Source organism: Zingiber officinale, chromosome 6A (genome assembly GCF_018446385.1).
Source record: "Zingiber officinale cultivar Zhangliang chromosome 6A, Zo_v1.1, whole genome shotgun sequence".
Taxonomy (NCBI): Eukaryota; Viridiplantae; Streptophyta; class Magnoliopsida; order Zingiberales; family Zingiberaceae; genus Zingiber; species Zingiber officinale.
In genome coordinates, this window is record NC_055997.1 from 17,003,415 (window position 1) to 17,017,469 (window position 14,055).

General features: G+C 32.7%; 1 long non-coding RNA gene across 1 annotated transcript; it reads left to right on the forward strand.

The window, feature by feature from the left end:
* Positions 1-3,232: 3,232 nt before the first annotated feature.
* LOC121993764 lies at positions 3,233-4,533 on the forward strand. The gene is made up of 3 exons (XR_006115406.1): positions 3,233-3,966; positions 4,068-4,285; positions 4,474-4,533. It is a non-coding gene; the product is annotated as an uncharacterized LOC121993764 (long non-coding RNA).
* The last annotated feature ends 9,522 nt before the right edge of the window (positions 4,534-14,055 follow it).

Below are 14,055 nucleotides of genomic sequence, written 5' to 3' on the forward strand. Positions count from 1 at the left end.
ATGCGATGCTTCACTATTGAGCATGCCTTTTCTATAGCATTTTTACTGTTTTTCTTCTTCTCGCACTAGTTGCTAACTTGAGCGTCAGAGGGCCAATGTCAGGGATCTCCTCCCTAGCCCGGCATTAATGACATTTGTTGTAGGATCGCGTGGAGTCTTCACTTCGGCAACCTTCAAGCCAACATCCCCAACTTGCCATCTTCTTCCCTTTCAGATAAGATCACACGGGAAGGGAGTCGATGAGCTTGATACATCTGAGGGATAATGTGCTATGAAAGAGTACACTTGGATGAGAAGGATGTGCACGATGTTCAAGGGATGAGAAGTCAGGGAGGAAGCCTGCTCGAGGAGAAGGTCGGAGTTGGGTTCTGGTGAGCTCAACTACAATTAGCCGGAGCATAACCCACGCGAAGAGATCGGCTAAGGAGCTGATCTATCTCAGGGAAGGCACCCTCCATGGCTTGGAAGGTGCCTTCTATGAACATTGTCGAAGGCGCCTTCAAGCCTATAGAAGGCACCTTCGATAGTCCTTGGCCGAAGATAGATTTTTATCTTCGGCGTATAAAAGTTATCACATTGGAGGTGCCTTGGACCTAATCAAAGCGGCCTTCAAGCTACTGATAATATTTTCCAAGAGCTATAAAAAGGCCTCTAGACCTAAGAATTTAACCACAATTCTTGTATTCATTTCCTAGTTTATTTCTAGGTTATCAACGAGTGTAAGAGGCTTCTTTACCTTTCAACATAAGAGATTATCTAGTGCTTTCAGCTGCCTTGGATTAACAACCACCTAGGTTGTAACCAAGTAATTATTTTACCTCTTTTATTTTATTAGTTGTTCAATTAATTTATTATAATTGTGCTATCTAACGAAGTTCAAAGATCGACAAAGGATTATTTTTATTTTACAAGAAATTCACCCCCTCTTACCGGTCGCAATGGGACCAACAAGAACAACAATAACCCTTAACTTAGAATCCATTGTCATTATCAAAACTCAGGTTCGATCATCTGGTGCTCCTTATACTAATAATCTCCCCCTTTTTAATTATGGTAACACAATTCAAAGCTAAGTTAACCAAGTACATAATATTTCAAACAAGTTAAGAACAAGTAACTATTTTCACAAGTAAGAATTTGAAAAAGTTGTTTCAAAAGATAGGACTTTTCAAAAAAAAAAAACTAAATTGAGATTTTAAAACTCCCCCTAAAACATAACACTTTCCTAACTTTTCCTTTTTAAAAAAACTTAGCTAAATTCTTAGCTTTTGAAAAGGGGTGCTTTAAAAAAACTTAGTTAAGTACTTAGCTTTTAAAAAGATTTCTTTGATGAAAAAAAAACTTAGTTAAGTACTTAGTTTTTTTAAAAGATTTCTTTGATGAAAAAAGACTTAGTTAAGCACTTAGCTTTTAAAAAAATTTCTTTGATGAAAAAAGACATAGTTAAATACTTAGCTTTAAAAAAAAAATCTTTTAAAAAAGGACTTCACTTAACTAATATTATTTTTTAAAAAAATCTTTTAAAAAGGACTTCACTTTAAAAAGGACTTAACTTAACTTAACTTCTATTACTTCCCCTTTGACATATATCAAAAAAAAATTTCAAGTAGAGAGAAAATCTATTAACTTATTAAAATTAGTACTTAATTTTAAAAAACTAATTTACAAATTGAAAACATATTTTAACTTTAAGCTCCCCTTGATTAGTACTTTAAAAACTTTTCAACTACGTGCTTTTAAGTTTGAGGGGATAGTCGGACAATTAAAATAGATAATTTTTCTCCCAGAGTCCAAGCATGAAAAGATCAAAGTAAAAGGAATTTTTGTAAAAATAAAATCTTAAAAACAAACATCTACTTTCTTTAGAAAAATGTTTAACCTTTAACTACTAATTGTTTACTATAAGGTAGTAGCATTCAAGTTAAATAAGTGATCCAGTTAGTTTGAATCTATTATACTAAGCACATTCTTAATTGTCTTCTAAGTGTACAAAACTCAAGTTCAGATAAGGATTTTGTGAAAATGTCTACTAGGTTTGATTTAGACTCAACATAGTCAAATACAATATCACCCCTAGCTATATGATCTCTTACAAATTGATGTTTAACTTCTATGTGTTTAGTCCTTGATTGGAGTATTGGATTTTTTGTTAAATTGATTGAACTTGTGTTATCAATTGAAACTTTTGTATTTTTATATTTTAATTGATAATCTTTTAAATTGTGTATCATCCATAAGAGTTGAGATATACATTTTCCTATAGCTATGTACTCTGCTTCAGTAGTGGACAAGGCAACATAATATTGCTTTTTACTGGGCTAGTTTACTAGGCACTGACCTAGAAGTTGACAGCTTCTACTTGTAAATTTTTTATCTAATTTACACCCAGTATAATCTAAGTCAGAGTACCCAACTAAGTCAAATGTGCTAGTCCTAGGATACCAAAGATCTATACTTAGTGTGCCCTTAATGTATCTAAGTATTCTTTTTACACTTGTTAAGTATGATTTTTTTGCACATGATTGATATCTAGCGCACATACCAATTGTAAATAAAATATTTGGTCAACCTGTAGTTAAGTATAGTAGACTTCCTATTGCACTTCTATAATATTTGAAGTCTACTGATTTACCTTCTAAGTCAAAGTCGATTTTTACATTGGTTGTCATTGGGGTATAAATACTTTTAGAAATTTCTATTCTAAATTGTTTAATTAACTCTTTAGCATATTTTGTTTGGTAGACATAAATGTCTTCTTTTTTTGGTTTATTTGTAATCCTATAAAGAAATTAAGTTCTCCTACCAAGCTCATTTCAAATTTATTTTTCATTAATTTAATGAATTCTTTTAAAAATTTTATTTTAGTTGAACAAAAAATTATATCATCTACGTAGATTTGGCCTATAAAAATATCCTTTTCTAATGCTTTAACAAATAAGGTTTGGTCTATATGGCATTGTTTAAACCCTTTAGATATTAGGTATGTTGATAGTTGTTCATACCAAGACCGAGGTGCTTGTTTTAGTCTACATTGTAAAATACTGAAAATTAGCGAATAATGATAAGGGATTTTTCCGGAATTTTTGGAAATTTTTTGGAAATTTTTCGAAGCTCGTATGACTAATTTTACGGGGATAAAATGGGGCCCGGGAAAGTCTGATTAGGCTATCCTGTTTTAATGAGGAAAAGTTTTAATTTCTTTTTCCTTATTCCTTTTTCTTTTTCTGTTTTTATTTCTTTTCTTCATTTTCCTTTTCCCCATCCCACACGAGCCGAACTCTTCTCCCCTGCAGAAACCATGCGCCGACGCCGAAATTCCTCTCTCGATCTTCTGCCCTAGCCGTCGCGAGGGCACCGCCGGCTCCTCCTCTCGGCCAATCTATCCTCGCCGGCCGACGAGAGCCGAGGATAAAGCCCCGTCGCCGGCCACGCATCGAGCCCTAGGTCTTTCTCTCTCGGCGCCGGTTGCTTCTTCCTCCGGTACCGGAGCCGTGGCCGAGGGATGTGCTTCTCCTCCCTTGCCGGTGCTCTCGGTTTTTCCTCTGCTCATCGCCCCGATCGCTGCTGTGCCCTAGCTTTCACTGCCAAGCCGAGGTGGCGTCGCTGCATCCCACAGGAACCCTAGCGCCGGCCTTCTCCACGCTGGGCCTTTTACCGATGCCGACTTCTTCCTCTGCTGCCTCTCTGCGCAGATGCATTTCCGACTCCACTGCAGCCACGCATGCCCTAGGGTGGAGCTTTCTCTGGGCATCTCTGCCTGACGTCTCCATCTGGACCGGTGGTCCTTGCGAGCAGCTAACCCCATCAAACTCCTCTTGGCTGACAAGTCGTCGACTACTGCTGTTAGTTGTGCCTTCTGTTCTCAGCGCACCACACACACGAATGTGTATGCTGATTACATCATTGTTGGGTTCAACACCAGCCTTCTGCCATCGCCGAAGAACTACCACTAACAGGAGATTAGGGGTAACGACTTTGCCCTATCTAAGTTATTTTATGCAGATGATTTAAGCAAATTGAATGTGAATTTAGAGATTTATGGGTGTATTAATTGTGGATTGAGGTAGTGATTTGAAGGGACAATGGTTTCGCCTTCCCTGGTTATCATTACCAAGAGTAAGAACCTTCAGACAAAGTTCCGGCAGTAGGTTTTTTTCTGGTTGTGAGTCATCAGCAGAGTATCCTGCTGCCGACGGTCCCATTGGAGCTTCGCTTGGTCTCGACCACTATTACTGATGTGAGGATGCGCCGTTAGTGAGGCAACATCAGGGTGCACTGGAATTGGGTGAGTTTTAGAGTTGATTTTATCCCTGCTTTGGATTTGGTAAATGATTCATGATGCTTAATAAATTTAGGCGTTAAGAGATAATGTATGGATTGAGTGAAGATAAATGAAGTTTCCTAATTGAATTAGGAATTTGGTTTAGCTATTAGATGCTTGTTGGTATAGCTAATTATACGTTTGATATACAGGACTTTGATTCGAGACAGGCGCCTCGACGTAGGATTTCTGGATACGATCTTCTGTTGAGGCGGGTACCTCTTAACTTATCTTTTATGATATTGTCATTGGATATGCATAGTATTTTATAACTACAAGCAATGAACATGTTTGTCTTTGGTATGTCACTGTTTGATATCTATAGCATGTTAGGTTTGTCGCCTGTGATGTATTCGTGCTTATATCACATGATTTGTTGCCATGAGTATCTTATTGCCATGAGTACTTTATTACCTTATGTATCTTAGTTTCTAGAGTAAGTGACATACCATGTTTTAATGAGGTTAGGACTAGGTTCTGGATTTTTGGTTTTAGTCATGTGTATCTAGATTATCTGATACTTAGGTTTTTATGCCATGACTGGCTTGTGTACCTCTGTTTGTTTGTCATATATGGTTCGTGTACCTAGACCTTGTTCTTTGATCTGTGCATATTGTTGGTACATAGGTTATGGAAGAGGGATATGTTTAGGATCTAGGTTGTTATACCAGAGAGGACCTGTATATCCTGGATCCGTGGATTTGACCTATTGATACTGTGGTACCCATATTATGTATATATGGATTTTTCTATGCTGATCAGGATATTCCATACTTATTATGTTCAGGACATAGGTTTTTGATATTCTATCTGACCTGTGTACTCTAGATCTTGGTATGTGACCATCAATTTTACAGTACTCATTTTATATATATGGATATGGTTATGTTGATCAGTTTTTCTATGCTTAGTGACATGCATCATGCTGTTCGATTATCGGCTCCACTATGGTTGAGCTCATCGCCATTCGTATCTTCGCGTGGTTTAGTGGTATATCGTACGGTGTGTGGCGGTTCTGCGTTTAGCTCCGTTGGTCGTATGACTCGGTAGTGGCCGTGATCGACTCACTTCTGTTTGCTCCGGCATTTAGTGTAGAATGTAGTGGCCGTGACGGTGGACTCTATTGCTCCGTTGGTCGGTGACTCGGTAGTGGTGGCCGTAGATTTCCTCCCGTCGTCGTGTCTGGGAGATGAGGCGTTGAGCTCCCATTTATGATTTGGGGTCACGGGACGGGAGTACTCCGACAGCGTCCAGTCCACTCGGTCGGTAGAGTGTACGGTGTCACAACCCTACCCACTCGGTCTCACCATTTGTGTGTGAGATGGTGACTAGCGTCGGGGGTGACCATGTCATATTAGCATATGCATGATGTTTATATTCTTATGATTGTGTTTCTGCGTTTGGTTCTTGCGTTTTGGTTGGATCGTATTTTGACTGCGTACGGGATTATTGACACTTCGGTTTGGACGACCTTTTATGCGGATAGGAGTTCCGGTGAGTCTGACTTCCTCGATTACCTTCGGTTTCATATTCCTATATATGATTAGGTATTCCATGTTTGTTGTTGTTAGATATATCTTACTACTCATGTCCATTGGTATTCGCTGAGTTGTTGAACTCACCCCCGTTGACACTATCTTTTCAGGTACCAGGTTATTTATGGTGTCGCTTGGAGCATCCTGTCTGCTGGTCCCCACGTCACATCAAAAGACATACCTCCGTTTTATTATTATTTTATCTTGGTATATGAGATGTATGTATTTGGCTTTGTGTGTTCCGGTTTTGTTTCCGGGGTGTTGTGTTGTTATGTAGTGTAAGCCTAGCCGGCTAGCAGTGTGTTTTTCGCTGTATGGACTTGTCTTTATGTATTTTTCGCTGTGTTGGTTTTTTGGTTTCAGCCGAGTGGGCTGATAGAAATATATATATAACTGCGTGGTTGTGGATATATTTGTCCAGCCGTGTAGGCTGAGATTATTAACTGCGTGGTTGTGTGTATATTCCAGCCGCCTGTGGCTGATGTATATTATGCCTGTAGAAATGCTTCAGATTGTCACCGGTACAGGGGAGGTGCTGCCGAAATTTCTTCGGACAGGAACTCCTCTGGGGCGTGACATACATAATACTTTCTTTAACCTAAAGACATGGTTTGGGTGATCTAGGTCTTAAAATCCTAGAGGTTGATTTACATACACTTCTTCTTTGATGAATCCTTTAAAGAATGCAGACTTTATGTCCATTTGAAATAATTTGAATCTCTTATGTGTTGCATAAGTTAGCAGCATCCTAATAGATTTAAGTCTGGCTACAGGTGCATAGGTTTCATCATAATCTAACCCTTCTACTTGGTTTAACCCCGTAGCTACTAGTCTAGCTTTATTTCTTATTATTTCTCCTTTATCATCTAGTTTATTTCTAAAGACCCACTTGATTCAATTATGGATTTATTTGTGGGTTTAGGTACTAGTTCCCAGACTTGATTTCTTTCAAATTAAGCTAGTTCTTTTTGCATTGTAATTATCCAATCTAGGTTAGGTAGGGCTTCTTCTAGAGTCTTGGGTTAAATTTTGGAGATAAGGGCTATTGGACTAAGTTTCTATAGGATGATCGAGTTCAAACTCCTAGGGTTAGGTCACCCAATATTTTATCAGGTGAGTGGTTGGTTCTTACCTTAGGTGGTCTTATTTCAGGATTAGTACTTAGTTCTTTTGATTCACTTGATTCATGTTTAATTTCATTAACTTCATCATCTTCTATGTTTCTTGTATTTTGATTATTATTTTCATTAATTAAATTAGGTAGGTTATTATCTTCATCAAAAATTACATTGGTTGTTTCTTTAACTTTTAGGGTATTTTTGTTATAGACTTTATAGGCTCTACTGGTTGTGGAATACCATAAGAAGATGTTAATTGTTGATTTTGATGTAAATTTATCTAAATAATCCTTAGTGTTTAATATGTATACTTTACATCCAAAAACTTTTATATAGCTTAGGTTGAGTATTTTATTATAATATATTTCATAATGGGTTTGATTGCAAAATTTATTTGTTAATATTCTATTTTGAATGTAACAAGTTGTGTTTATTTCTTTTGTCCAAAATTGATTACTTAGGTTGTATTCATTTTACATGGTTCTAATAGCTTCTTGTAATGCCCTATTTTTTCTTTCCATTAGTCCATTTTGTTGAGGGGTTCCGTGACATGAAAATTTATGGTGATATCCATTAGTTTGGTAAAATTCAGTAAACATATGATTTTCCAATCCCCCGTCCTTGATCACTTCTGATTCTTTTAATCTCTTTTTTATTTTCTATTAATTTACAAAAATTATTAAAGGTTTCAAAGATTTCATCTTTGGGTTTTAAAAATTTTATCCAAGTAATCTTCAGTAGTTATCAATTATTACAAAGCAGTATTAGTTTCTGCTTAGTGACTGGTTCAGTATAAATTAAATAGGTCTAAATGTAGGAGCTCAAGTATTGAGTTGGTTTGATTTATATTAGTTAATTTGTGGGTTGATTTAGTTTGTTTGCCTTGTTAACAAGCATTACAAATTGAGTTTTCTAAATTTCTTAATTTTAGTATACCTCTAACCAAATCATTTTGACTTATTTTTGAGATGAGTCTTATATGAGTGTGACCCAGTCTTCTGTACCACAGTTTAGTTTCCTTTTATTGTGTCAATAGACACTTGAGTGAGGAGGTTGGTAAGTCAATTGTGTAAATATTATTTTCCCTAATTCTCTTAAGTGTAATTTTAGAATTTTCAAGATTTTTAATTACACACTCAGAATTTGAAAAAGTTATTAAGTAGCTTGAGTCACACAGTTGACTTATACTAAGTAAGTTAAACTTAAATATACCAACTAATAAAACTTTTCGAATAATAAAATCAGAGATCAGTTCAATATTGCCTATTTCGATTATCTTGAGTTTTTCATTATTGTCAAACGCAACTGATCCTAGGTTCTTGAGTTTTAAGTTGGTGAACTTCAATCTGTCTCCAATCAAGTATCTAAAACGTCCACTATCCAACATTCATTGGTCCAAATCATTATGTTCCTACACATAAAGTATTTGATTTGGATCCAATTTAAATGAATTATAAAATTGATTGATTAGATTCAACTCCTTATATTCCATCTCACCCAATCTAGATTGTCAATTATGTTATTCCTATGTGTGCTAATGAAATAGTTATTAATGTTACCAGAGTTAGTTAAATTTTAATTAAGTTTAATTAGGTTTAATTTTAGTTAAGTTTGATTAGGTTTAATTTTGGTTAAGATTGATTAGGTTTAATTTTAGTTAAGTTTGATTTAATTTTAGTTAAGTTTGATTAGGTTTAGTTTTGGTTAAGTTTGATTATGTTTGATTTTGATTAAGTTTGATTAGGTTTAATTTTAGTTAAGTTTGATTTAATTTTAGTTAAGTTTGATCAAGTTTAGTTTTGGTTAAGTTTGATTATGTTTGATTTTGATTAAGTTTGATTAGGTTTAATTTTAGTTAAGTTTGATTTAATTTTAGTTAAGTTTGATCAGGTTTAGTTTTTGTTAAGTTTGATTATGTTTGATTTTGATTAAGTTTGATTAGGTTTAATTTTAGTTAAGTTTGATTTAATTTTAGTTAAGTTTGATCAAGTTTAGTGTTGGTTAAGTTTGATTAGGTTTAATTTTGGTTAAGTTTGATTAGGTTTAGTTTTGGGTGATTTAGATTAACTAATTTTTATTAAACCTAAATCCATCTCACCCTTTTCTAGATTGTCAATCAAGGAATCTTATAAGTTTTGTAAGATTGTTAATTTTATTTTCAATTTAGATTAAAATTTAAGGATTGATTTATATTTGAGTTAGACTAAGATTTAACAGTTAATCAATTAAACATCAACTTTGATAATTGACTTTCAGACTATGACGAGGCATTAGACATTCTTGGGTATTGAAACAACAACCACTTCTAGGCAAAGTCTTTTAAAAAATTAAATATTTAATTTTCTTTCTGAGAATCCTTGGTCTAACTAATCAAGTGTCGATTAAGCCTGAGCCCTTATCTATACATCCTGATCTAAGCATGAATAATGAAGCAGTAAATCAAGCATCACACAATTTTATCTAATGAAAATGGTCATTTTATTAGCTCCCCTGGATCATAACCTTGATAAAGTCTATCAAGGTAATGAATTTAATCCTTGGGGATCCAATATTGATGAAGTCCAACTTGATTAATCAAGTTGGACTTAGGGACATATGCTTTAACCAGTTTTCTATTGATTCGATTAACTAAGGACAAGTAAGATTTAAATTTATGTTTTGTCTTATATCCGAGTTCGGGTCGATTGTATACGACTTTTTACAAAGGGTTTTTCAAAGCAAATTTTAAAATAATTAAGTTATCGAAATACATCCTCCCCCTTAAATTGACACCTATGATTATCAAGGAACTCTATCTAATTGTTTAAGGGGCTTTGTGTTGGAATACTGAATTTTAGAAAATATGTAACTTTGAAGAACTATACAAGTCAAGTTTGATTAATTTGAGATAGTTTAAATTTGTCATTAAATATTTGTGGAAGATTAACCTAGGATTCAAGTTAATCAAATCAAATTTCAGAATTGGTTACTAATGTTTTAAGTTAAAGATAAGTTAAGTTCAAATTTTTAAGTTCGAATTAAGAATATTTGTTAAGTTTATTTTTGATTAATAGATCACTTGAAATTAAATTGGATTGTTTATTATCAACATTAATTAACTATTATTTAAATTTTAATTGTATTAAGTTGAGTTTAGTTTAAATTAAATATTACACTGTAGTTAATTTAGGTATGAATTGATTAATTAATTTAAATTTTAGAATAATTGATTGAGTTAATTAATTAATTAATTAATGAAAGTATTAGTTTTAATTTAAGTTTAATTTACCGTAGTTTTAATTAGATTTAACTTAAGTTAAATTATTTATTAAAGTTAAGTTAAATTAGGATTAACTAAGTTTAAAGTTAGTTAGGTTGCAAGGTTAAATAAGTTATAATTTTATCAAGGTTTTAAGATAGATTAAAATAAGATAAACATTTTAATTCATTAAATTAAGATTAAGGTTAAATTTTGAAGTAAAATAAATTTAAATTAAATTGAGTTAGAGTAAAGTTAAAATTTTAATTATATTAAATTAAATTAATGTGTCAATTAAATTAAGTTTTCAATTAAGCTTATCAACTAAGGTTAGATTATTAATTAAAGTTAAGTTTACATTGAATTTTAATTAAATTAAATTAAATTTAGTTTAATATTTTAATTAAAGAATAAGTTTTAATTAGGTTTTTAAGTTTTATCTAAGAGTTTAAATTTTAATAAGTTTTTAAGTTAATATATTTGTTTAAAATTATTTTTTAAAGATTTTTAAAATAATTTTTAAAATATTTTAAGATAATTTTTAAAAACATTTTTTAAATAATTTTTAAAATATTTTTGAAAAAAATAAAATATTTTTTAAAATAATTTTTAAAAGATTTTTAAAATAATTTTTAAAAGATTTTTGAAATAATTTTTAAAGGATTTTCAAATAATTTTTAAAAAGTTTTTTGAAATAATTTTTTAAAAGTTTTTTTAAAATGATTTTTAAAAGATTTTTAAAATAATTTTTAAAGGATTTTTTAAATAATTTTTAAAAGATTTTTGAAATATTTTTTAAAATATTTTTTAAAAGATTTTAAAAATATTTTTAAAATAATTTTTGAAATAATTTTTGAAAATATTTTTAAAAAATTTTTTTAAAGTATTTTTAAAAAATTTTAAAATAATTTTGATTTTTTTAAAAAAAAAATTAAAATAGTTTTGAAAAAAATTAAATTTAATTTGTATTTTTATTTAATTTGAATTTAATTTAAATTTAAATTTTAGTTTAAATTTAATTTTAATTTAAATTATTTTTATCCTTATTTATCTCACCCAATGCATATTTTCAATCAAGGAAAGTTTGTCCCCACAGCTTCAGTCTTGATAAGGTTCACTTTCTATGAAGTTCATCCATTCGAAGGTGCCTTCAAGGCACTCGAAGACACCTTTATGCCCAACTCCATGGTGCCTTGAGCTTCTTGGAAGGTGCCTCCGCACCTCTCTGTGCACTGCTCCAGCCAAGGTAGCCAAAGACGCCTCCAAGTTCCAACAACTGCAGAGGTACCTTTGGCACTATTCATCCAAGTTTTTCTTTGTGCATTTGACTTCCTATAAGGCATATTAGCCCAAATATAAAATATACCATGCAAAATAAACTTAGCACAATAAAGTATGATTAATAAACTACTTGACAATCTCTAGATTATCCGGTTCTGATTTTCAGATTTCCAGAAACCCTCAATGGGAAATGCGTCCTCAACCTACTTCTCTCAGGAGAGTTTTGTTGGAGCAATCTTGCTCTAGACATTGCTCACTGTTGATGTTTGGTTAAATAATTTTAAGTTAGGTATTGTTTATGATCTAACATAAATGTTGAGTAAGCAGGTACGAAGAAAAGTATGAAAACTTGACAAGAAAAGTCCAAGAAGATAGTCTTGGCAGATGAAGTCCCGGAGGTGCGGCCTATTAGCAAAAGGAGACTTAGTATGACAAAGCCGAAGGTAGCACTTGAAGGCAAGCGCAAGGATGAGGAGCCGTGGAAACGGAATCATCCTAAGGGCGCAAGGCTGATGGAAGATACTTGGAGGCATAAAGTCTAAGCTATGGGAATGATTTAAGTGTAAAAAAAATATGTAAAGTGTTGTAAATCTCATGTTGTAAAATGTTGTAAATCTCAAGCTATAAGACACCAGTCAACTGGTACCTGTACCAGTCGACTGGTACCAAGTAACAAAACGGACAGAGAGCAGCCAGACGAATTGCAGCTCAGTACCAGTTGACAATGTTCGAGACATTAGGATTTTCCGCTGAATGTCTGATCACCGACCCGTCTAATCTTTTGCTTGGTGCCTATGACTCTAGGTCTTTCACCTAGCATTCTCGATCCTAGGATTTCATTCAACATCCTTGACTCGCCAATACTTTGCCCAGTCCCCTGGACCAGGATTTCATTGTCTAACCGTAGCTAGGATTTTCCATCTGTCTAGCCTCAACTAAAACTGTTTTTTTTACCTAATATCACTTGACTTTCCTGTATACTCAGTTCAACTTGTTAGAAAAACAATAACCCTTAACTTAAAACTATTTTCTATTATCAAAACTTAGGTTCGATCATCTGATACTTTTTGCACTAATAATATGCTCTTCGTCAATCGATATTTGAGCCTAAGGTTGACTATTTGATTGAAACCAAATCGGCTGAACCAAAAAAATCAAAAAAATTTTGAGCCAATCGAACCGACCAAATTTCCTATAAAAATCGAACCGATCAAACCCATAAAAAAATAGATTAATTCAATTTTTGACAAAATTAACCTAATTAACCGAAATTTTAAAACCTTATTCGATTTTAACTTTAAAAAATAAAATTTTATTTAATTAGTTATATTTTTAAATAAAAATAATTAAATTAAATATTCTTAATCGATTTATTCAATTTAACTAAATTATAAAATTTAAAATCGAACCAAATTAATCGGAAACTAAACTATTTTTTAATAAAAATTAAATTAACGAAACCAACCAAATTTCTAAATTTGATTAGTTTGGTTTGATTATTTTTTTAAAAAAATTTTATTCACTCCTATTTGAGCCAGTTGAACTTGGTTGAGTTGAGCGAATCAAGTTTGTTCAACCATGCAAGATTGAGTTACGTCACCTTGACTTTTCAAGGCCTAGTAGTGGGCCAGATAAGCCCAATTTGGATTGGCCCAAATTTTCATCTTGTCATTGTTAAAATTTGCTTTAATTAGAATTTAATTTTATGGTATAACTATAATATAATATTTTTGAAAATGATGTTTCATTCAATTGCATCCTTCTGTCCCAATATCTAGCAAACTGTTGAAACATCAGCATTATACTACACTAAGTTTTCAGTGATCACATATTCAAATCATGATGTAATGATAAAATTATTATTATATGATCTCGCGGTTAGAAACTCGGACCGAAAAGATAACCTCTTACTATATAGAATAAAATTATATATAATAAATCCAATGTGATTTGTTATTGGATGTTGAAGAAAGGAGCTAATCATTTGGATAGTGGCCGAGATGACTATCAAAATTATTGTTGCTCTACTGAAATAGTTCGATAACATGATCCAACATTGCAAGCTTGTGTTGTATCTCGTGTGGCCCGATAGTTTGGACAAGTCTAATTAATGTTGCATTTGTTTAATAATTGATCCGGTCCAAAATCTAGAATAGAATGCCTAAGTAAAGTAACTACTAGCAAGTACTTTTGACATACTAGATGCAAGCCAGATCCATCTTTGTCAAATAAATCTTTTGTCAAGTTCCTTTGAGTTAGGCTTCAATAGTCTGCCTTCCTTCGCGTGGTACTTTTAAATAAATTGACTTTCTTGAAATTGACTTTCAGGATGTTGAGTAACCCAGAGATCCTTGGCTATGTCCTTCTGACATTCAAGTTAAACCTTTGAGAAAAGGGGAAGGAAATAATAAGGAAAAGTAAAAAAGAGTAAAGAGTTATAAGATGATGCTACAATTGATAAAAGATGACCTTAATTTTCAAAGGGCACATCCTTTCTTTTGTTACCTTCTAGTCCTTTATTGGACCGCAATCAGATGTCATTTGGACTGAATTGACTTGAGG